Raw genomic sequence first — 25826 nt, 5'->3', positions numbered from 1 at the left:
TTCGTGAAACTGGTTCAGTGTTGGATTTGCCCAAATGTGGACGCATGAAAACTGTCACTAATGAAGAAACATCAGTGGCTGTCCTAGCTTCATTCAGCAAGAGCCCACAGCGTAGCACTCGCCGCATGTCACTGGAGAGTGCCATCAGTCGAACATCCCTTCGGCGGATTTTAGCTACTCACAAATGGCACCCTTACAAACTCCAGCTGCTGCAGCATCTCAACGAGGATGACCCAGATCGGCGCACTGAATTTGCAGAATGGGCAAAACAAAAATTGGAACAGGACCCTCAGTTTACACAGAACATTTTGTTCAGTGATGAGGCAAACTTTTATGTGAATGGTGAAGTTAACAAACAAAACCACCGCTATTGGTCTGACACTAACCCACATTGGATAGATCCCTCCAAGACTGTTGGAACACAAAAATTTATGGCATGGTGTGGTATATGGGGTACAAAGATAGTGGGGCCATTCTTCATCAATGGAAACCTCAAGGCCACGGGATATCTGAAATTGCTACATGATGATGTGTTTCCCTTTTTATGCACTGAAGCTGGCACGTTCCCTGAGTTTTTCCAGCAAGATGGTGCACCACCACATTATGGGTGTCAGGTCCGAGCATTCCTAGATAAACAGTTTCCTGGAAAGTGGATTGGTCGTCGTGGGCCAGTTGAATGGCCCCCTAGGTCTCCCGGTCTGACCCCCTTAGACTTTTATCTTTGGGGTCATCTGAAGGCAATTGTCTATGCTGTGAAGATACGAGATGTGCAGCAACTGAAACTACAGATACTGGAAGCCTGTGCTAGCATTTCTTCTGCGGTGTTGCTATCAGTGTGTGAAGAGTGGGAGAAGAGGGTTGCATTGACAATCCAACACAATGGGCAGCACTTTGAACACATTTTATAAGTGGTCAGAAACTTGTAAATAACTCATGAAAGAATAAAGTAACGGTAAAACCAAGCACACCATTGTTTTTCTTGTGAAATTCTCGATAAGTTTGATGTGTCACATGACCCTCTTCCCATTGAAAAAACTAAAGTTGGATACAAAATGTCAGACTTCAAAATGGCCGCCATGGTCAACACCCAGCTTGAAAAGTTTCCCCCCTCCCATATACTAATGTGCCACAAACAGGAAGTTAATATCACCAACCATTCCCATTTTATTTAGGTGTATCCATATAAATGGCCCACCCTGTACACTTCTCTCCATTCATTTACACAGCACATATTGATCTAGCTAGATCACTATGTCCAGCTACATACACACACACTAACGTTACTGAAGTGTCCTGAGAGTTAATAGACATCGCGTCCAACCAGGACGTGATGTCTATTCACAATCCTGACACTTTGGTAACGTTTGTGTGAGATTTACAGCACAGCAAGCGTAATATCGTTTTAAATAAATTGACAGCGTAATCTCGCGAGATTACGCTTGCCTTGCTGTAAATCTCACACAAACGTTCAGTCAGGACACTTGAGTAACGTTAATGTGTGTATATGTGGCTGCACATAGTGATCTAGCTAGACTGTGGCTTAATTCACTTTTGTCTTGGAATTGAGCTGATGAGAAAAGGCTCCCATCTAATCTGTATTCAATCTCACCACAGCAGGGAGAGCATTTATAAATCTGCAACAAGAGGACATGTAGACAACCAATATGTACACAAGCAGGAATCGTGTGAACTCCAAAGAAATTATGATATATATATCTTTATATGTCCATAAGGGTCAAGGTGACACACATAGTTAATCTATAGACTGAGGAGAACACACATATAACCCAATATGACCTGGTACTCTGACCATAGCATTACTATGAAACCTATAGAGAAAAGAGGTCAAGTACACACAAGATATTACAATAGAAAGGATTCTTTATTAACAAATTCAAGAAACAGGACAATTTAAAAAATGAGTCATACAGTGTAAGTTGGCGTCAGCCCATGTTGTGTATAAATATTAATGGTAACACAATAAGTAACAAGACCCGGGATCAGTACTGTTGTATATCAAAAAAATCTCTAAATGCATACGTAACATATCATGAATAGATGGTGCAGGTAGTGCAGATCCTCAGGTTGAAACCACTATTTGCCTATTATATAAAGGTTATAGATATATGTGGCCAATACACATGGGTGAAATCATTCATATACCAAGTATGCAGTTTACAAGTGTTACAGAATTTAAGTCATGAGTGTGATTGGCAGCACTAAAGCAAATATAGGTGAGAGTCGAGGAGTCATAATACCAACAGATAGCCAGATGCATATGAAAAAAGTAATGTTACGTACCCGGATTCATGTAGCCAACATGGGGGAGACGCCAGTCCCGACGCGCGTTTCGGCTGATGCCTTCGTCCGGGGATGGCGTCTTCCCGGCGGGACCCTCCCTTAAATATGGGCATAATTAGACTGTAATTGGTGGCAGTGGGAAATGTCGGAGGTACTCGGCGACAGGCCGGGGGTAGCAAGATGGCTACTCCCCACTTCCGGTATCGAGTCATCCAGGCGGAAGTGCGCGGACGCTGTCTGACAGCGCCGCCCACGTCCAACCAGGATCAGAGACTCGGCCGAGAGTGAGTGAGCCACTCCCCCACCCCCCGCCAGCGCACACCTCCTCCACCCGGATGGTACACAGAGCGGAGATGCAAATTTGGAGACACTGATGACACTGACGATGAAGATATGTAACTACATTGGGGAAACTTGAAAATGATAGAGCATTATTTGTAGGGGATACAACTGCGATCTATGTGCAGGTAGTATGGCACAAAGCAACAAAAGGAAGAAAAACAAAACAAGAAAAAAGAGGAAAAAAGGAAAAAAGAGGAAAAAGCAAGAGAAAGGGAAACGAACAGTGAAGGAAAATGAAAACACAAGTATATGTGATGTGACATGAAAGACGGTCCCTAATAAATAAGGATGATACGAAATGTAAATGATTAAATAAAGGAAGAGGACCGAAAAGTGAATAAATTGATAAATAAATAAAGATATGAGAAATGTGTGAAATAATAAACAAGTGTTATATGAATATATATACAACCAGTGTACAGTGTATTGTACCTATGTACAAAGAATAAATAAATAAATAAAATAGAACAATAAAATTAATAACAGTGTGAATGGTAGAAATGTTAAATAATATGTGAACAAATCTTGGAAATATGAAAAAGTGTTACAGGTGTGTATATGCAAAACTATACATACACAACATTTTATATAATTATATTACTAAATAAATAAGATAATAATATAATGTGAGCACAATGTGAGCACAAATTTTGTATAAATGCAAGTGCATATTCACCAATATTCATGTATAAAAACATAATAGATAAATAAATGCAGATATAAATATACATATACACATACATACACAAAACATACCACCAAGGTACAAAAATATATATATATTAGATATCATAAAAAAGATACTGTATGTACATATAAATAGGTAGGAAAATGTCCGCAGATACAGGTATATCACTAAATAATAATAAATCTATATACATGCACGAGGAATATATAAAAATATATATAGTAAATACAAAAAATTTCTTTATAATATATATATTAATTGACAACACATCAGTGCAGAAAAAGATATATATAAATCCATGCATCAGTATATTAGAATCTCCGTGCATGAAATATAAAAATAGACCAGTGCGGAATAATATCCATAATAATACCTGCACACACATACCAATAAAAACAATACATGCATACATACAATACACTACAATATATAAAATCAATTTAGCATTAACATATATATAAACGTATATGCAGCAATATGGTGCCACTGGAAACCAATTTAAGCAGGTTTTTTACCCCCCATTTTACATATACAATAAATCACCCCACCCATAAATAACATAAAGTTAGTCAGGCACATATGTATTAATAGCTTCATCTCCAAGAATCCATGACCTCCAGTGTCCCCAATGTATACGTCTCCGACAGATAACTGTATTTCTAAATGCCTTCAAAACATGAGAGAAAAATCCCAAAGGAGGGTAGTTAACAAAGTAATGACTATACATGTACATAAAAATAGCAACTAAACGAAGCTATATGGATAATATAATAAAAACATAATTAAAAAACAGGACCCGCAGAGAGTCAGTGGTTCAGAGGAATGGAGCGAAACTAAGAGATTCATTAGATTCATTAGATTCAGTATTACAGAGAAGTGCTGTAGATATATTGATCATCATTTGAAGGATTTGGTTATTAACCTCCCTTCATATATTCGTGACTCTGCGGATCTCCTCCAAAAAGTTAGTGGCATCAGCATTGATGACGATATGCTATTAGTTACGATTGATGTTGAATCTCTGTATACTAGTATCAGACATGCTGATGGCATCAGGGCCACTAAATTCTTTTTGTCCACGACCAATCTAGAAAAACCTATGTGTGATTTTCTTGTTGAGTTACTTGAATACACATTGACGCATAACTTTTTTACCTTCAATGGCAACTTTTACTTACAGCTCCAGGGAACGGCGATGGGGGCAGCCTGCGCGCCCTCATACGCCAATTTGTTCCTTGGACTGTGGGAAAGGGACCTATTTACAGATGGCCAGGATGATTCAATGGACCGGGTCCTGTTTTGGGCACGGTTCATTGATGACATCCTGATCATCTGGAAGGGTACCCTTTCTGAATTGGATAAATTTATATTGGATCTTAACAACAATGAGATTAATCTCAAATTTACATATAAATCAAACAGCCAGTGCATTGATTTCTTGGATATTAAACTAACCAAGGACTCGGATGGATTTCTGCAGAGTGACGTATTTCGAAAAGAGACCTCTGTTAATTCTTTACTGCACTTCTCATCCTCTCATCCACCACAGACCCTACAGGCAATCCCCATTGGGCAATTCTTGAGGATAAGAAGGATATGTTCCTCTGATATCATATTCGAGGAACAAGCTAAGGACCTAAAAAACCGCTTCGTTGAACGAGGCTATAGCATGCGGTCCATTAAGAAAGCATATCATAGAGCCAAACATGCTAACAGAGATGATCTTCTGTTCACCAAAAGGAAAAAAGATACACAGACCAAGGTGAGGTTTATAACCAACTTTCACTCTAGATGGCCACAAATGAAGGAAATTGTTAAAAGGTTCTGGCCAATCTTGCTCACGGACCCAATTCTTACCAATTATGTGACTAGGTATCCCAGCATAACAGCAAGACGTGGGAAAAATTTAAAAGATCACCTTGTGAGGAGTCACTATGATCCAGGTATGAGAAAACATCCTTTTGGGACAAAGGGAGCCAAATGGGGATGTTCCCCTTGTGGGCATTGTGTGGCATGTCCTAACGTGGAGAGTATAACAACTTTCTCTAATGTTACAGGCACGAAAAAATATACCATTACACATGCAATAACTTGTACTACGAAAGCTGTAGTATATTACGCAACGTGCCCATGCCCTAAAGTATATGTCGGCCTTACCTCAAGGGAACTAAAAGTGCGGGTGAGAGAGCACATGTCTGACATCAGAAGAGCAGCAAGTGAGGAAGTCGTGGAAACTCTAAAACCTATACCGCGCCATTTTAAAACATACCATTCCTGTGATCCAACAAAGCTAAAGGTGAGAGGCATTGATCACATTGTTGCAGGCATGAGAGGGGGGAATATCAAACAAAAACTGGCACAATGCGAAGCACGCTGGATTTGGACCCTTGGGTCAATGCAGCCTCTGGGTCTTAATGAATCTCTTAGTTTCGCTCCATTCCTCTGAACCACTGACTCTCTGCGGGTCCTGTTTTTTAATTATGTTTTTATTATATTATCCATATAGCTTCGTTTAGTTGCTATTTTTATGTACATGTATAGTCATTACTTTGTTAACTACCCTCCTTTGGGATTTTTCTCTCATGTTTTGAAGGCATTTAGAAATACAGTTATCTGTCGGAGACGTATACATTGGGGACACTGGAGGTCATGGATTCTTGGAGATGAAGCTATTAATACATATGTGCCTGACTAACTTTATGTTATTTATGGGTGGGGTGATTTATTGTATATGTAAAATGGGGGGTAAAAAACCTGCTTAAATTGGTTTCCAGTGGCACCATATTGCTGCATATACGTTTATATATATGTTAATGCTAAATTGATTTTATATATTGTAGTGTATTGTATGTATGCATGTATTGTTTTTATTGGTATGTGTGTGCAGGTATTATTATGGATATTATTCCGCACTGGTCTATTTTTATATTTCATGCACGGAGATTCTAATATACTGATGCATGGATTTATATATATCTTTTTCTGCACTGATGTGTTGTCAATTAATATATATATTATAAAGAAATTTTTTGTATTTACTATATATATTTTTATATATTCCTCGTGCATGTATATAGATTTATTATTATTTAGTGATATACCTGTATCTGCGGACATTTTCCTACCTATTTATATGTACATACAGTATCTTTTTTATGATATCTAATATATATATATTTTTGTACCTTGGTGGTATGTTTTGTGTATGTATGTGTATATGTATATTTATATCTGCATTTATTTATCTATTATGTTTTTATACATGAATATTGGTGAATATGCACTTGCATTTATACAAAATTTGTGCTCACATTGTGCTCACATTATATTATTATCTTATTTATTTAGTAATATAATTATATAAAATGTTGTGTATGTATAGTTTTGCATATACACACCTGTAACACTTTTTCATATTTCCAAGATTTGTTCACATATTATTTAACATTTCTACCATTCACACTGTTATTAATTTTATTGTTCTATTTTATTTATTTATTTATTCTTTGTACATAGGTACAATACACTGTACACTGGTTGTATATATATTCATATAACACTTGTTTATTATTTCACACATTTCTCATATCTTTATTTATTTATCAATTTATTCACTTTTCGGTCCTCTTCCTTTATTTAATCATTTACATTTCGTATCATCCTTATTTATTAGGGACCGTCTTTCATGTCACATCACATATACTTGTGTTTTCATTTTCCTTCACTGTTCGTTTCCCTTTCTCTTGCTTTTTCCTCTTTTTTCCTTTTTTCCTCTTTTTTCTTGTTTTGTTTTTCTTCCTTTTGTTGCTTTGTGCCATACTACCTGCACATAGATCGCAGTTGTATCCCCTACAAATAATGCTCTATCATTTTCAAGTTTCCCCAATGTAGTTACATATCTTCATCGTCAGTGTCATCAGTGTCTCCAAATTTGCATCTCCGCTCTGTGTACCATCCGGGTGGAGGAGGTGTGCGCTGGCGGGGGGTGGGGGAGTGGCTCACTCACTCTCGGCCGAGTCTCTGATCCTGGTTGGACGTGGGCGGCGCTGTCAGACAGCGTCCGCGCACTTCCGCCTGGATGACTCGATACCGGAAGTGGGGAGTAGCCATCTTGCTACCCCCGGCCTGTCGCCGAGTACCTCCGACATTTCCCACTGCCACCAATTACAGTCTAATTATGCCCATATTTAAGGGAGGGTCCCGCCGGGAAGACGCCATCCCCGGACGAAGGCATCAGCCGAAACGCGCGTCGGGACTGGCGTCTCCCCCATGTTGGCTACATGAATCCGGGTACGTAACATTACTTTTTTCATATGCATCTGGCTATCTGTTGGTATTATGACTCCTCGACTCTCACCTATATTTGCTTTAGTGCTGCCAATCACACTCATGACTTAAATTCTGTAACACTTGTAAACTGCATACTTGGTATATGAATGATTTCACCCATGTGTATTGGCCACATATATCTATAACCTTTATATAATAGGCAAATAGTGGTTTCAACCTGAGGATCTGCACTACCTGCACCATCTATTCATGATATGTTACGTATGCATTTAGAGATTTTTTTGATATACAACAGTACTGATCCCGGGTCTTGTTACTTATTGTGTTACCATTAATATTTATACACAACATGGGCTGACGCCAACTTACACTGTATGACTCATTTTTTAAATTGTCCTGTTTCTTGAATTTGTTAATAAAGAATCCTTTCTATTGTAATATCTTGTGTGTACTTGACCTCTTTTCTCTATAGGTTTCATAACAAGAGGACATGGAAATACATAGAAAAAAATTATTGGTGCAATGATACAACCCTGCTTTAAAGAAGTTTTTCCTCCGCTCGGAGCCACCTTCAATAAGCTAGAGCGGAGAGCTGCTAACAAGCCATCCATGCATTAAACGGACAGTCATTCATCTCAAAGGCTGCCATGAAATATTACATGAGCAGTTGGCCACATCTTCCCACAGCAAAATCAACGAATTGCCGGGGGTCTCTATAGATGAACACGGGGCGATCAGATGCTTTTTTTCTAGGTGGCTCTTAAATTGAAGGGGTTGTCTATGGTGAAACAGCCATTTTAAGCCAAGTTCAAATGCTAAATGAATTCACTTCTGTCCCATTGTGGAGAACAGTAATAAATAATAAAAATAATGTAGAAGGGTATTCAAGTCCAGCTGGAATGTGTCAGACAGCCTCCCAGTTAACATATATGTTGTTGTCTTCATAATCCATAAAAAAGAAACAGTAGATCCCTAAGTAATGTTAAATTATTCTAACAAACTAATGTTTTAAATGTTTAGCATATTCAATTTTCAAACACATTAAAGGGGTATTCTCATCTCTGACATTTATGGCATATCCACAGGATATGCCATGAATGTCTGAAAAATGCAGGTCCCACCTCTGAGACCCACATCTATCTCTAGAACAGGGCCCCCTGACCCAGGTCTTACCTTATCCTAATGTCGCTGCTCTCCGGCCACTGTAAAGAGATGGCCGGGGGTACGGAAACAGCCAAGATCGCTGAGCTAGACTGTTTCCATAACTCCCATAGAAGTGAATGAGTATTAGGCTGGGTTCACACGATCTACTTTCAGGCGTAATGGAGGCGTTTTACGCCTCGAATTACGTCTGAAAACACGGCTCCATACGTCGGCAAACATCTGCCCATTCATTTCAATGGGTTTGCCGATGTACTATGCCGACGACCTGTAATTTTACGCGTCGCTGTCAAAAGACGGCGCGTAAAATAACAGCCTCGTCAAAGAAGTGCAGGACACTTCTTGGGACGTAATTGGAGACATTTTTCATTGTATCCAATGAAGAACAGCTACAAATTACGTCCGTAATTGACGCCTCGCAAAATGCGAGTACGAGCAATTACATCTGAAATGCAGGAGCTGTTTTCTCCTGAAAACAGCTCCGTAATTTCAGCCGTAATTGACGTTATCGTGTGCACATATCCTAACAGAAACAGCGTAGCACAGCATGTTTACATAGCCACCGAGTTCCAGAAACAGCCCTTTTACTTCTATGGGAGTTACAAAAACAGCGTAGCTCAGAGAGCCTCGACTGTTACTGTGCTCCTGGCCATCTCGTAACTCAGTGACCTGAGAGCAGCAACAGCGGGACAAGTTAAAATGGGGGTCAGGGGGCCCCATTCTAGAGATAGATGTGGGTTCCAGAGGTAGGACCCTGAGTCACAGGTTGACATGGGACCACTCCCCCTGAACCCTTTGCAGTCATCAATGTCTCAAGTCAGTGCAAGTATGCAGTGTATGACCTTACTTACAGTATCTACACAGTGTACATTATTCATGTGGATATTCCATGCATTATGTATGTTGCTATTGTATTATATGTATATGCTTATCTGTATGTGGCGATTGCCTGTGTATGTGATTGTCTGTGTCCATGCTGAAAGCCTGTGTACGTGTGTCCATGTGTGTATTGGCTGCATGGAGAGGCCCAATTCTGAAATTTTTGAACTGGGCCCAACAATGTGTTAAAATTGCTCTGGACACCTCTTTACTTTCAAATGATTTTCATTAACATTTTGAATAACAGAAAACCAGAGAACAAAGCATAATAATTGTGTAGAGACATAATATGAATATACATATTGGTAGACAAGCAAAAGTAAATCGTACACGAGGAAGCACATTATACTAGAAAAAGACAAAATGCATAATAGAACAGAATATGTTACTAAATTCACAGTTTAGGTAGGTAAAAAACAATAAAAAAAAATTAAATCAATTCATCTGGAAAGAGCATAAAAGAAAATTTACATCATTCATCCGTCATTTATAAAGTAAAAAAAAAAAAGAGAGAAAGAGAAGAGGGAAGATGAACAGATTGTGGGGAAACGACACAAAAAATAAAGGAAAGAGGGGAAGGGAGGGATGTAAACCACAGATAAAATCTGGATTGCGAAATAGGGGTGACCCTGGTTTATGAGGAGACATTAAGGGGAACCTTAATTGTAGCTTATAGCATAGTGAAGGGAGTCGTAGACGATAGTACACATAATTGCATGCCTATTACTAGGGGGCAAGGGAGAAGGTCTATCGGGGTTGCGTCATTGTTGCTTAGCGACAGTTCTCGAGAAAGAAATTATTTTTAAGGGATTTCCAAATTCTGGACTTTTCTAATCACTTTATACTTAACGCGCACACCAAGTTCACAAAAAATGTCAGAAATGTATGTGAATTTAGCACAACCACAACTCTTTAGAAAACCAATCTATAATGTACGACTGGTCTGACCTGCCGTAGGCTAGTTCGGCATAGAAAATATTCCATGCACTTTGACGTATGCTTGCACCAAATTAGACCACATCCCCAAACTGAAAATTGTTTACCACCATGGAAAATATTAATAAACTGCCAGGTAACATATATAAATAGGGTGCGATAACTTCATACTTGTCAACCCACCAAGATTGTCTAGGAGTCTCCTCAGTTAAGGGAGTTCTCAAACTCCAAGTATGGCAGCCAAATTTATTGCAAAACTGGGACTTGAAAACAATTTCCCGGTGCTGACCTTTGCTGATAGAGATCAGTATAGGCAGATGAAGTGACATGTGAGCTACTGACACTTTCCTTCCTGGAAAATGTGGTTATTCTTATTTGAACATATAGCTGGCACTGATAAGTTAACAGGACAGGTAATAAAAGTTAGATTGTTGGGGGCCCAATCGCTTGAGCGGGGTGCAACAGGAAACAACCGAATGAGGCGTGTTGTGCAGATGATGGCATCCTCGGCAATCAGCTGTTATCACTTGGAGAAGCTACTGGTGTGTACAAAGCCCAGAATATCCATTACAAGGACCACTCTGGGTGGTAGAGGTTTTTGCAAATACGTATACATGCTGTAAAAGGCGGGCATATTTTTTGTGCCAATATGTGCCATCCCATTCCCTGTGCTGGAAAAATATGTGCGTATTATAATAGTGCAGAGATTAAGGGTATGTTCACACGGCCAAATTTCAGACGTATACGAGGCGTATTATGCCTCGTTTTACGTCTGAAAATAGGGCTGCAATACGTCGGCAAACATCTGCCCATTCATTTGAATGGGTTTGCCGACGTACTGTGCAGACGACCTGTTATTTACGAGTCGTCGTTTGACAGCTGTCAAATGACGACCCGTAAATTTACGGCCTCGGCAAAGAAGTGCAGGGCACTTCTTTGCCACGTAATTTGAGCCGTTCTTCATTGAAATCAATGAAGCACGGCTCAAGGTTTACGAGCGTCTCAGACGCCTCGTAAATTACGAGGAGCTTTTACGTGTGAAACGAGGCAGCTGTTAACAGTCTGTCTTTTCACACGTAACTGCCTCTCAGCGTGTGAACATACCCTAAGGCTGGATTCACACGAGCACTTTACGTCCGTAATGGACGGAACGTATTTCGTCCGGAAGTCCCGGACCAAACACTCTGCAGGGAGCCGGGCTCCTAGCATCATAGTTATGTACGACGCTAGGAGTCCCTGCCTCTCCGTGGAACTACTGTCCTGTACTGAAAACATGATTACAGTACGGGACAGTTGTCCCGCAGTGAGGCAGGGACTCCTAGCGTCATACATAACTATGATGCTAGGAGCCCGGCTCCCTGCAGTGTGTTCGGTCCGGGACTTGCGGCCGAAATACGTTCCGTATATTACGGACCGAACATGCTCGTGTGAATCCAGCCTAAAAGACACAGCATGCATTCGCCCTTGTGGTTTATTCTGAATTGCTACGGATTACACCCATTATATCCTAGGTTAAATTCGGGCGAAAATCTGCATGACTCACATACATATTTTGCTGATTTTTCCTATGTTCACATCTGCGTTATTTTTTCTGTTCCGTCATAGGAACAACAAAGAAATCAAACAAAATGAAAGAAAAATGGAAGTGCCGGATCCTTCGCATGACGGGCACCAACACATTGACTTTAATGGGTTCCGTTGAATATCCATCATGATTTCTATAATTTTTCCGGACAAAATAGCGCTGCATGCTGCACTATTTTGTCCGGGATTTTTAATGGAAGCCTCCAACACCGATGTGAAGCGTCTGAACATATATGAGGGCACCCTCTACATTGACACCGGTCGCCTATTATTTGAGGGTAGAATTTATATATAAACATATATTTATGTGTACCTCCATTCTCCCTGACAGAAAATCTTTACTGTTGGTGCCTATGATGTACTTATTCCCTATTTACTCCTGTCCTATAACACAATGAAGGAGATATATCAAAACCAGTGCAAAGGAAAAGTGGAGTTGTTAATGGCAGCCAATCAGATTCCACCTTTTATTTTTCATAGGCCCTTTGGTAAATGAAAGCATCAACCTGATTGGTTGCCATGGGCAACAACTCTTCTTTTCCTTTGCACCAGTTTAGTGATATCTTCCCCAATGTATCTTTTATCCCTGTGCACCCCAGAGTCAGGTGTCCAGAAACTTTCTTCCTGTGGACGCGGTGACTTGCTCCATTGGTTCCACTATCGGTAACTTCCCAGCCATTTCCATCCTGGTGTAAGCGGATATCTGTATACACTTGTAACAAGGGAAAGAATGATCCTGGCAGTGAGCGCTACGACAGGGAATGACCTGATATTTTCCTGTGTCAGCCTGGAAAGCTTAATTTCAGCCTGGAAAGCAGCCTGTGCGCGATACAGCGGATGAGTACAACACAGCAGAGCCCCTCACATACTCTGCACACACCCCGCGACACAGTGGACGCTTCCAGATCCAGTCTCTTAAAGGGGGAGGAGCCTCGTGTGATTGGTCGATGGACACAGATGGCTTCAATGAAGTCAGAGCTGGGATACAAGAGCAGAATAATACAGCAGCATGTTGTGCGCTCGCAGCAAGGACACTGCATGATATACACAAGGTAAGTTTCGCTGCTTAGAACTTGTCCTTTGTTGTGCATCATGTGCAGGCTGTAAACCTCTGCGTCACCTCATCCCCAGCATTGTCACTACGAGGCCATGGCAGTGTTACCTGCACGATCTCCTATTTAAATCCCCTCTAGAGTTTGTTCTGATCAATGAGAATTCAAACTATTACATCTACTGATCGATTATCAGTAATTCCGGCCATATCGGTGACCGTTATTGTAAATAATGATAAACGAGACAATATTTGTAACGTAATATTGTGTCAAATGATCCGAATGTCCGATCATCAAGCCAATGAACCATAACATTGTGACAATTACATCTCAGGATGATACATTCCCAAGTCAAAATTAAAAAATCTGTTGGATAAATCCTTAAATCGATTTACATTGATCGTATCCGATCTCTTCGTTACCGTAGAAGCTGCTTATTATTGCGCGCATCGCCCAAGAAATTGTTACATCTAGTTTTATAATTGCCCCAAAAAAACAATTAGTGATTTCTGTTGATAAACACTTGCGAGGCTGATGAATGCGGTCTGTGCCTTCCTATGCAGTGTATTGCTGAGCCCAGCTGCTTGCAGACCTGTGACATTCTGCTTAGTGAGACTGCAGATAAACACTTACTAAGTCAGCAATGCATGGACTGCAGACGAGCCGGTCAGGGCTGGAGATCATCGCTTTAGTCCGGTCTATTCGCTGATATTCCGCTACCCCCCTCTTTGTATCATGCACTTGATCAGCAAATAGAATTGTCTATTTAACTGCTTAGCAAAATGGATCTGACAGGCGCCAGGAGTTGAGTAATGAGGTTTTTGGCCATGTGTGCTGGTGCTGTAGTGTATACTGTATTCCCTCTCCATCATTCTGTAATGATCGCCTAATAATATATTTTATATCATATAATAATATATTACAGTACGTGGTTGATCAATAACTGGTAACGTTACAATGGCAGAGCTGTCGGGTGATCTGCTGGTGCGTGCTGCATGCGTCCTAGAATTTCCACTATTTATTATGTGAAATGTGTTTTCCAATGTGCTGCAGAGCCTACATCGCTGTGCAAGTCATTTGCTTGCTGTACCACAATCCGTTTCCAATGCTCGCTGCTCAAAATAGAATTTAAATAAAACACGAGCTGCGACTGTCTAATGATTACATCCTGTAACTTCAGCGCGGTGGGTGCTCCGCATCATTCTGCCGGGTACTTCTTACCTGTTTTTAGAATGCTGTTAGTTACACGAAACTAATAATCTAAAATGATGAGCATGTTACGTCGATTACTAGGAACAGGCCTCTTCTTTATCACGACTCTTGCCCTACAGTATATAAGGTTTCCTTGGTATATGTCATATGTTTTCCTGTGCTGGTAAGGATGTACCTGAACAGGGTACATCCCAGGGAGGTCCCCTAAATAACTGCAATTTAAAAAAAACAAAGACAAACCTTTAAAAAATGTTAAACACAAGGGCACCGTTGCACCCACTTAATGGCTTTTCAAAATTCTCGTGAGGCGCTCGCTCCATATTTAAGCCATTCAGCAGAGCCTAGAGGGGGTTACGTCAGAAGGTGAAGAGAAAAAAATGCAGTGTAATTACGGGTATCGGCGCCAGGCTGAAGAGGATCAGGAACGGAGTCAAGTGCATAGGATCTAGGAGATCTTTTATTGAGAAGACGACGCGCTTCTGGACCGGACTGGTCCCTTCGTCAGGTCAGTATACAAAGTTTGTATACTGACCTGACTCTGTAGTTTTGGCTTACTAAATGCATGCAAAATCTGCACTGTGTGAACAAGGCCTAAGGGTGCAGCGACTAAGGCCTTATTCACACGAATGTGTCCATTTTGTGCACATAAAAAACGCCGCGTTTTTCCTGCATAGCAGTTCCATGTGACATCAGTGTATGGTGCTTGTCAGCGTTTTTTACGCGCGTATGTCATCCGTATGTCATTCGTTATTTACGTCAGCAAAATAAAATTAAGGAGGTGGTTTTCTTTTTGTCCGTGATTTTCACGCGCCCATTGACTTCAATGGGTGCGTGATGCGCAAATAACGCACAAGTATAGGACATGCAGTAAGTTTCAGGCAGCGGACACACGCTGCGTGAAAAACACTGAATGTCTGAATGGCCCCATTGACCTGCATAGGTCCGTGTGACCTGCGTTATTTTCACGCGCGTAACACGGACGTGAAATACGCTCGTGTGAATTAGGCCTAAAAATCAGTTCCATTCATCTTAACAGAACTTGCAGAAATCCATGCACCTGTTGCAGAAACAACTCTATTCAGATGAATTCAACTGATTTTTGTCGCAGAAATGTATACAGCATGTTACTGCACCCTAAAACTAGGTTCCCACTTAGGGCATGCCCCCACGTGGCGGTTTTCCTCCGCAACTGTCCGCATCAATGCCGCACAGAATCTGCGTTGCAGATTCTGCGGCGGATCTGCCCAAAATGTGCAGTAAATTGATGCGGACTAGCTGCTGCGGACTGCGGGAAAAGTGCTTCCCTTCTCCCTATCAGTGCAGGATAGAGAGAAGGGACAGCACTTTCCCTAGTGAAAGTAAACGAATTTCATACTTACCGGCCGTTGTCTTGGTGACGCGTCCCTCTTTCGGCATCCAGCCCGACCTCCCTGGATGACGCGGCAGTCCATGTGACCGCTGCAGCCTGTGATTGGCTGCAGCCGTCACTTAGACTGAAACGTCATCCTGGGAAGCCGGACTGGAGACAGAAGCAGGGAGTTCTCGGTAAGTATGAACTTCTATTTTTTTACAGGTTGCTGTATATTGAGATCGTAGTCACTGTCCAGGGGGCAGAAACAGTTACTGCCGATCGCTTAACTCTTTCAGCACCCTAGACAGTGACTATTTACTGACGTCTCCTAGCAACGCTCCCGTAATTACGGGAGCCCCATTGACTTCCTCAGTCTGGCTGTAGACCTAGAAATACATAGGTCCAGCCAGAATGAAGAAATGTCATGTCAAAAAAGCAAGACGCATCCGCAGCACACATAACATGTGCATGACAGCTGCGGACTTCATTGCGGAATTTAGAATCTCCATTGAAGTCAATGGAGAAATTCCGCCATGAGTCCGCAACCAGTCCGCCACTGCTCCGCAACAGACAGAGCATGCTGCGGACACCAAATTCCGCTCCGCAGCCTATGCTCCGCAGCGGAATTTTACGCATCGTCTAAACGAACACTGCTAAATAGAAGTGGAAGTCAATGGAGAAACGGCTCCGCTGCGGATTAACGCTGCAGAGTGTCCGCAGCGGAATTCAAGTGCAATTCCGCCACGTGTGAACCCAGCCTTAGCGTAAACACTGCGGAATTTCCGCAACGGAATTCTGTGCAGAAATTCCACCGCATTTACAGTAGCGGCAAAGTGGATGAGATTTTGAAAATCTCATGCTCACGCTGCGGGAAAAAAATGCAGCTAAAACTTTCATAAATTGACCTGCGGTGCAAAATGTAAATCCGCAGCATGTCAATTTATGCCGAATTTTCTGTTGCAGGTTTTCCCCATTTGAATTTAATCGGGATGCAAAACCTGCAACAAACAGCCAAGTGTTGCGACTTTTGTGGTGGAATCGCAGCGATTCCCCTGCATAAATCGCAACAATATACAAAGCAACGAAAAAGCATCATAAATTGACATGCTTCGGATTTAAGTTTCGCACCGCAGGTCAGTTTCTGAAAGTTTTCGCGGCATTCTCTTCCTGCAGCGTGGGCATGATATTTACAAAATCTCATCCACTTTGCCACTACTGTGAATGCTGCTACGCTATGTGGGAACCCGGCCTAATAGGATGTCTTATAAATTTTCTATTGCTTGCTGTTTACTAGTTCCATTTATTCATGCAGTCATAACACTCTCTTTTATGTTTTTGCAATAAATCCAGTAAATCAATATTTTTGGTTCTTTGTTACATTTTCATGAATGAAACAATTTCTGTGACTTGGTGATGGGCAAACTAAATGAGAACTCCTGAAGGTCTGCAGCCTCTTCTGGTCTTTACAGACATGTGGGGTATAGTATAAGGACGTTGTAGCACGTTATCATTTCCGGAATATGGCAGACTTCAATGAGGAGTTCCCCTTTAAATGATTGTTACTTAAATTAAGATCTAAGTTCTCTTCAAAAACAAATTTTCTTATTGTGCAAGCGGTGGTTGACCCGCAAATACTTTTTTTCTTTTCTTGGTCACCATGGCAACTCCATATATTTTCATTCTGCTCAGAATTTTCAGCTCGTATTTGTGGAATTTAAAGGAAAGGCTTTCCTGGACTATCCTAGATGTTCCGCTGCTGTTAACGAAACATGTTCGTGTAGATTTTGGATTGAGCAGTGGGACAATAGATGTCTGTATTTAATTTGTAGGAACCACTTTTGTCTAACGGAATGTCCAGCTCTAACGTCTCCTCCGTCACAGAACTAGTCAAAAAAGCCGAGGAAAAATAGAGCTGCCGGCTGCGCCATTTAGTAAGGTAAATCGACAGACGCCATGATGGAAATACAACTGAACATATTAATGGGGTTTTCGGCGATAACTTTTACTGGCAGTGCGCTTACCTCTGATACAAGAGAAGTGTTTAATTTATTTACTTTTAGAAAAGTGCCCCCGTTTCTAGATACGGCCACGAGTCACATGACCTGTGACGTAATGTTTAGTTCTTGCTCTAGTGATGCCGCCTATACATATTCTATGGTAAAGGAGTTGCTAGTCACTCCCCAGTGTACGGGACGTCACTAGTGACATGCCATACAGGGGCCAATCAGTTTAGCAACCGGAAACACATGCGTGGCTCTGATTCTGCAGCTTCCACGGATGCGTTGTTCCATCACAAGCGCCCTGGTGTCTGGTAGAGGCAGAACAGCGCATGCGTTTACATCGGTGTCCAGCGGCATCAGCTGTATGAATATTCATAGCTTTTCAGCAGCCAGAGAAGGAAGTTCTTGAATAATCGGGTGGTGATACACAGGAACTGGGAAGGTGTAAGGGTATGTGCACACGCTTAGCAAAAACGTCTGAAAATACGGAGCTGTTTTAAAGGGAAAACCGCTCCTGATTTTCAGACGTTTTTTAAGCAAACTCGCGTTTTTCACTGCGTTTTTTTACGGCCGTTTTTGGAGCTGTTTTGGGGTTTTTCACACCGCTTATTTTCAGCCGTTTTTGGGTCATAAAGGGCAGAAAAACTGCCAAAAAATCGGAAGCAGAACGCCTCCAAACATTTGCCCATTGATTTCAATGGGAAATACGGCGTTCTGTTCCGATGGTCCGAATTTTACGCGCCCGTTTTGAAAAATGGCATCGTAAAAAAACGCCTGCGAAAAAGAAGTGCATGTCCCTTATTGAGCTATTGTTGGAGTAGTTTTTCATTGACTCCATCGAAAAATGGCCGTCAAAAATGCCATGAAAAACGCGAGTTGCTAAAAAAAAATGGCTGAAAATCAGGAGCTGTTTTCGCTTGAAAAGAGCGCTGTATTTTCCGACATTTTTTGCTAAGCGTGTGAACATACCCTTTCTGTCAATGACAAACTGCTCCAAAAACGTCTCAAGAAGTGACATGCACTTCTTTTTACGCAATGTCTTTTCAAAACGGCTGCGTAAAGAAACGCCCTGTTGGAACAGGATGCCATTTTTCCCATTGAAATCAATGGGCAGATGTTTGGAGGCGTTCTGCCTGAGAAACGGCCGAAAATAAGCAGTGTGAACATACCCGGAGTGTGATACCCGAGCACTGCACAGAGTAATGTATGCTTAAACTGCTGGAGTGCCCCATAACTGCGGCCCCTTCTATGTAAACAAATGGCACTTGACGGAAATGCAGATCGAGGCAGAAACCTCATTTTACTGCCGAAAGTGTATGAACGTGTTTATTATCCTGCACTTCCGTCCTATTATGGAGCAGAACAACGGAAAGCCGAACGCAGATGTGAATTCAGCTTATAGAGTGAGAATGTGCAAATACACATGTTAAAAATTGTTTTGTTCCATTCTCATGTAGCTAGAATGTCTATTTGTCAAGGCTCACACATGAGCAGCAATGCACAGCAAACATGAGAAAAGGAACATTGTTTACTTGAAATGGACATTTTCCAAGAACTGTTTCCTATTAAATTGTACAGCATGACAAAGTAAGGGCTCATTCAGACGACCATGAATAATGTGAGTGTGCTGCGCATGGAAATCACGCGCAGCACACGGACCCATTGATTTCAATGGGGCCATTCACACATGCAGGAGTGTTAACGCAGCGAGAGTCCGTTGCATGAAGCTCACTGCATGCCTATATTGGTGCGTTATCGCGCACCTGCGCGCCAATTGAAGTCAATTGGTGCGTGAAAACCATGCACCGCACACAGATGCACATCTATGCGCGATGCAGGATTTGCGCATCAATTCAATTGAAAATAATAATAAAAAAATAATAAAAAAAAAAAATGTGCTTTGCGAGTGCGGAAATAACACATGCCACTCGCAAAGCACACTGATGCATAACGGACCAGATTCACTCTCGTTTTTCACGCGTGTGACTCTGATACGCTCGTGTGAATGTAGCCATAATGCTTCCACATATTTAAGGGGCCGCTCTTATTTTTTTCCCCTTCATCTTTTATTTTTTTTTTGTCTTCAGGAAGTGAAGGGAGCCTGTGTTTATTTATTTTATTTATTTATATATACAGTGAAGGAAATAAGTATTTGATCCCTTGCTGATTTTGTAAGTTTGCCCACTGTCAAAGACATGAACAGTCTAGAATTTTTAGGCTAGGTTACTTTTACCAGTGAGAGATAGATTATATTTAAAAAAAAAAACAGAAAATCACATAGTCAAAATTATATATATTTATTTGCATTGTGCACAGGGAAATAAGTATTTGATCCCCTACCAACCATTAAGAGTTCAGCCTCCTCCAGACCAGTTACACGCTCCAAATCAACTTGGTGCCTGCATTAAAGACAGCTGTCTTACATGGTCACCTGTATAAAAGACTCCTGTCCACAGACTCAATTAATCAGTCTGACTCTAACTTCTACAACATGGGCAAGACCAAAGAGCTTTCTAAGGATGTCAGGGACAAGATCATAGACCTGCACAAGGCTGGAATGGGCTACAAAACCATAAGTAAGACGCTGGGTGAGAAGGAGACAACTGTTGGTGCAATAGTAAGAAAATGGAAGACATACAAAATGACTGTCAATCGACATCGATCTGGGGCTCCATGCAAAATCTCACCTCGTGGGGTATCCTTGATCCTGAGGAAGGTGAGAGCTCAGCCGAAAGCTACACGGCGGGAACTTGTTAATGATCTCAAGGCAGCTGGGACCACAGTCACCAAGAAAACCATTGGTAACACATTACGTCATAATGGATTAAAATCCTGCAGTACCCGCAAGGTCCCCCTGCTCAAGAAGGCACATGTACAGCCCTGTCTGAAGTTTGCAAATGAACATCTGGATGATTCTGAGAGTGATTGGGAGAAGGTGCTGTGGTCAGATGAGACTAAAATGGAGCTCTTTGGCATTAACTCAACTCGCCGTGTTTGGAGGAAGAGAAATGCTGCCTATGACCCAAAGAACACCGTCCCCACTGTCAAGCATGGAGGTGGAAACATTATGTTTTGGGGGTGTTTCTCTGCTAAGGGCACATGACTACTTCACCGCATCAATGGGAGAATGGATGGAGCCATGTACCGTCAAATCCTGAGTGACAACCTCCTTCCCTCCACCAGGACATTAAAAATGGCTCGTGGCTGGGTCTTCCAGCACGACAATGACCCGAAACATACAGCCAAGGCAACAAAGGAGTGGCTCAAAAAGAAGCACATTAAGGTCATGGAGTGGCCTAGCCAGTCTCCAGACCTTAATCCCATCGAAAACTTATGGAGGGAGCTGAAGATCCGAGCTGCCAAGCGACAGCCTCGAAATCTTAATGATTTACAGATGATCTGCAAAGAGGAGTGGGCCAAAATTCCATCTAACATGTGTGCAAACCTCATCATCAACTACAAAAAATGTCTGACTGCTGTGCTTGCCAACAAGGGTTTTGCCACCAAGTATTAAGTCTTGTTTGCCAAAGGGATCAAATACTTATTTCTCTGTGCACAATGCAAATAAATATATATATAATTTTGACTATGTGATTTTCAGGTTTTTTTATTTTATATAATCTATCTCTCACTGGTAAAATTAACCTAGCCTAAAAATTCTAGACTGTTCATGTCTTTGACAGTGAGCAAACTTACAAAATCAGCAAGGGATCAAATACTTATTTCCTTCACTGTGTTTGTGTGTGTGTGTGTGTGTGTGTGTGTGTGTGTATATATGTGTATGTGTGTGTGTATATATATATATATATATAATTAATAGATTCATTGCATCCTTTATGCGACTAAAAAAAAATGGCTGCTAGTGGGCAGTACATCTTGTGTTAACAGGGAGATGTGCTGCCGACAAGATACTAATGATGGGGATGAATGATCGCATTAATGATTACTCCTTGTAAATGGATCTAACAACCACCGATAACCGTAAAAAAACGGGCATGAAAAAGAAGTGCGGGACACTTCTTGGGATGTTTTTGGAGCCGTTTTCCATAGACTCTATTGAAAAAAGCTCCAAATACGGGCGTAAGAAACGCAGTGAAAATCGTCAGTGGCACAAAAAACTTCTGAAAATCTCTTGAAAACAGCTCTGTATTTTGAGACGTTTTGGACGTTTTGCGTGTGAACATACCCTAAAGGGATTGATGGTACAATCCCTGCTGGTCTAGGATAATGTAGTGAAAGGTTACCTCCTGAAGTCTGCAGTGCTCCCTTCTCCTCTTGCTCCTCCATCTGCGGCTGTAGACTGTTCAGACACACCGATAATGCACCATCAGCTCTCTGCCAATCACAGAGCAGCTCAGACGATCATAGAGGCTCTGTGATTGGCTGACTGGGATGGTGCAGCGTCTGTGTAATTATGAGAGACCTGTGGAGAGTGTGAGCAGCGAATAGAGAAGCAGAATACCGTTTTTTTTTGTTTGTTTTTTTACCCCTTGTGACATGCAACGTAACTGTATGTGACACCCGCCAACAGACTGAGCCCACACCACAAGCATAATATACAGCTGACACTTCACTGCCATGGCCGGAATCAGAGATTACTCCGATCCTGACTGTTTAACCACTTAGATGCCGCGGTCAATAGCGACCTTGGCATTTAAGCCGTTTGACAGCCCCATTGGCTCCCCTGCTACTCGATCGTGGGGTGCTGATAATTATCATGGCAACCTAATAAAGGCTCCCAGGTCTGCCATCTTTCTGTTTCTTCTTAAGAAGTTTTTTTTTTTGTGTTTTTCGCCCCATCCGTTGGCAAATGTAATGAAGTGTAACTGCTTTTTCTAGAAGTAGCTAAGCAACAAATTATTAGACCTTTTTTTGAGACGACCATGCCCGTAATCACGTAATCAAGTAATTACAGGCACGGCAAGCCGCGGACATTTGTCCGCATTTGCGGACTGTGCTCCCATTATGAAATATGGGAGCACGGTCCGCAAAATAAAAAAAATAGGACATATCCTATTTTTTACGGAAGCTTTCTACAGCACGGACATCTTCCTGTAACTATATGTGAAGGTGTCCGTCAGCCACAGAAATGAATCGGTCCGTAATTACGGATGAAATCTACGGTCGTGTGCATGGGGCCTAACAGAGGTTTTCTACCCTGGAAGCAATTAGAATACGGTGTCGCAAAAAAAGCACCATACGTCGGCAGATGGAGTGCTTATGGCTCTGTAATACCGAACCGTAGTGATTGGGTGTGCCGTCGTACAGATCCTGTGCACTTTACCATGTGCCTGAGGCCTTATTTGTTTTCTTCTCTTTATATAGCAGCACCATATTCCACAGCGCTCCGTTAAGGCTCACAATCTTAATTCCCTATCTATGTTTTTGGAGAGTGGTAGAAAATCAATGTACCCGCAGGAAACCCACACAAACAAGCAGAAGTTATTGGTTGAATTTGAAAGCAGGACTCCAGTGCTGCAAGGCAATAGTGCTAACCATTGAGCCACTCTGCCTTCAAATTCATGCACACGGCCGTATTATGGCTCCCTTTTTCTTTTCTTTTTTTTTTTACAGATACTTAAAGAGGCTCTGTCACCAGATTTTGCAACCCCTATCTGCTATTGCAGCAGATCGGCGCTGCAATGTAGATTACAGTAACGTTTTTATTTTTAAAAAACGAGCATTTTTGGCCAAGTTATGACCATTTTTGTAGTTATGCAAATGAGGCTTGCAAAAGTCCAAGTGGGCGTGTATTATGTATCATCCACTTCTCTTCAGAACGCCCAGCTTCTGCCAGATCACGCTGTGACGTCACTCACAGGTCCTGCATCGTGTCAGACGAGCGAGGACACATCGGCACCAGAGGCTACAGTTGATTCTGCAGCAGCATCAGCGTTTGCAGGTAAGTAGCTATATCGACTTACCTGCTAACGCCGATGCTGCTGCAGAATCAACTGAAGCCTCTGGTGCCGATGTGTCCGACACGATGCAGGACCTGTGAGTGACGTCACAGCGTGATCTGGCAGAAGCTGGGCGTTCTGAAGAGAAGTGTATGATACTTCTCTTCACAGCGCCCAGCTAGTAAAAGTAGTAAAAACCCCCCGATGTACGCACATAATACACGCCCACTTGGACTTTTACTTTTAAACACACCCACTTGGACTTTTGCAAGCCTCATTTGCATAACTACAAAAATGGTCATAACTTGGCCAAAAATGCTCGTTTTCTAAAAATAAAAACGTTACTGTAATCTACATTGCAGCGCCGATCTGCTGCAATAGCAGATAGGGGTTGCAAAATCTGGTGACAGAGCCTCTTTAAAGAGGCTCTGCCACCACATTATAAGTGCCCTGTCTCCTACATAAGGAGATCGGCTCTGTAATGTAGGTGACAGCAGTGCTTTTTATTTAAAAAAAAAAAACGATCTATTTTAACCACTTTATTAGCGATTTTAGATTTATGCTAATGAGTTGCTTAATGCCCAAGTGGGCGTAGTTTTACTTTAGACCAAGTGGGCGTTGTACAGGGGAGTGTATGATGCTGACCAATCAGCCTCTTGCACTCCTCTCCATTCATTTACTCCGCGCATAGGGATCCTGCTAGATCCTTATGTACTGTCTTATACTAACGCATTAACAATACTGAAGTGTTTACACAGTCTTAGTTACAGCAGAGGAAGAGTGATCTCGCTGTAAATGACAGGTTACAATGAGATCACGCTTCCTCTGCTGTAACTACCATAGAAACAGTAACGAAGTGCAGAGATTGTGAATAGACATCCCGTGGGATGTCTATTCACTGTCTAAACACGTCAGTATTGTTAATGTGTTAGTATAAGACAGTACATAGGGATCTAAAAGGATCCCTATGCGCTGTGTAAATGAATGGAGAGGAGTGCATGAGGCTGATTGGTCACTGATTGGTTAGCGTCATACACTCCCCTGTACAACGCCCACTGGGTCTAAAGTAAAAATACGCCCACTTGGGCAACTCATTAGCATAAATCTAAAATCGCTAATAAAGTGGTAAAAATAGATCGGTTTTTTAAATAAAAAGCATTACTGTCACCTACATTATAACGCCGATCTCCTTATGTAGGAGACAGGGCACTTATAATGTGGTGACAGAGCCTCTTTTTAACAGGGCACCCTAGTTATCACAGGGACTAAAACAACTTTTATTTTGTCTCTTAAAAGTCGAAAGACAAAATAGATTTCCTAAGGATAAGACCATAATAGCTACAAGACCGCACAGGGCTGCAGTGCCAGAAAGCCCTTTTCAGGGAATTCTATGAGCATCACATAAAGTCCCACATGGCTGAGCTGTACAGGACATCATGTGCTGCAGTATATCCTCCGTGCCGCGTGCATGAGGCTTTCAGCTGATTCTTGACCGCTGCTCATTGTAAGGAGACACAAGGCGATTATGTTCACTTACATTTGTAAAAAAAAAACAAATGGCGCATTTCATAATGAGGAGTGAGGATCTTGTTGCTGTAGTTACTCTACGTTGGTACCTTTAAAAGTATAGTTGTCTTCAGTGTTTAATTCTGAGCGCTTTTCAAAAGGTCAAGAACGCTTCTGGTGTTGGCTAAAAGGTAATATTATTCATCAACTCCAACACTGGAAAATAAAACGAGATATAAAATAAACTTCAAAGCCTTTCAGGCTGGGTTCACACCTGCGTTGGTGTGTTCCATTGTTCTGCTCCGTCAGAGGAGCAGGACAAGGGAATAACGGAACCATTGCACAACGGATACCGCTGGTGACCGACGGAACCCATTGGCTTTAATGGTTTTTGTTGGGGTGTGGTTTATTTTACCGGACACAATAGTGCAGCATTCTGCGCTATTGTCTCCGGCAAACCCTGCCAGATCTGCAACGGAGGCCCCTAATGAATCCATGTATTTGCTAAGTATAAGGGTATGTTCACACGCTGAGCCAAAAACGTCTGAAAATACGGAGCTGTTTTCAAGAGAAAACGGCACCTGATTTTCAGACGTTTTTTTGAGCAACTCACGTTTTTCGCGG

The 25826-nt window shown here is 41.7% G+C and overlaps 1 protein-coding gene and 1 long non-coding RNA gene across 23 annotated transcripts in view; one reads left to right on the top strand and one right to left on the bottom strand.

The window, feature by feature from the left end:
• LOC142664094 (uncharacterized) overlaps positions 1-13039 on the bottom strand; it is a 32932-nt gene extending 19893 nt beyond the window's left edge. Inside the window, exon 1 of the long non-coding RNA XR_012851191.1 lies at positions 12948-13039. This is a non-coding gene — a long non-coding RNA (uncharacterized LOC142664094). The remainder of the gene's footprint in view (positions 1-12947) is intronic.
• A 109-nt stretch (positions 13040-13148) lies between these two features.
• SORBS1 (sorbin and SH3 domain containing 1) overlaps positions 13149-25826 on the top strand; it is a 290288-nt gene continuing 277610 nt past the window's right edge. For all 22 annotated transcript variants that reach the window (XM_075841467.1, XM_075841478.1, XM_075841471.1 and 19 more), the window contains exon 1: positions 13149-13233. The gene's annotated coding sequence lies outside the window, so the exon portion shown is untranslated. The remainder of the gene's footprint in view (positions 13234-25826) is intronic.

Source organism: Rhinoderma darwinii, chromosome 11, assembly GCF_050947455.1.
Source record: "Rhinoderma darwinii isolate aRhiDar2 chromosome 11, aRhiDar2.hap1, whole genome shotgun sequence".
NCBI lineage: Eukaryota > Metazoa > Chordata > Amphibia > Anura > Rhinodermatidae > Rhinoderma > Rhinoderma darwinii.
The sequence above is the reverse complement of the archived record's forward strand: the minus strand, read 5'-3'. Positions and strand labels throughout refer to the sequence as shown.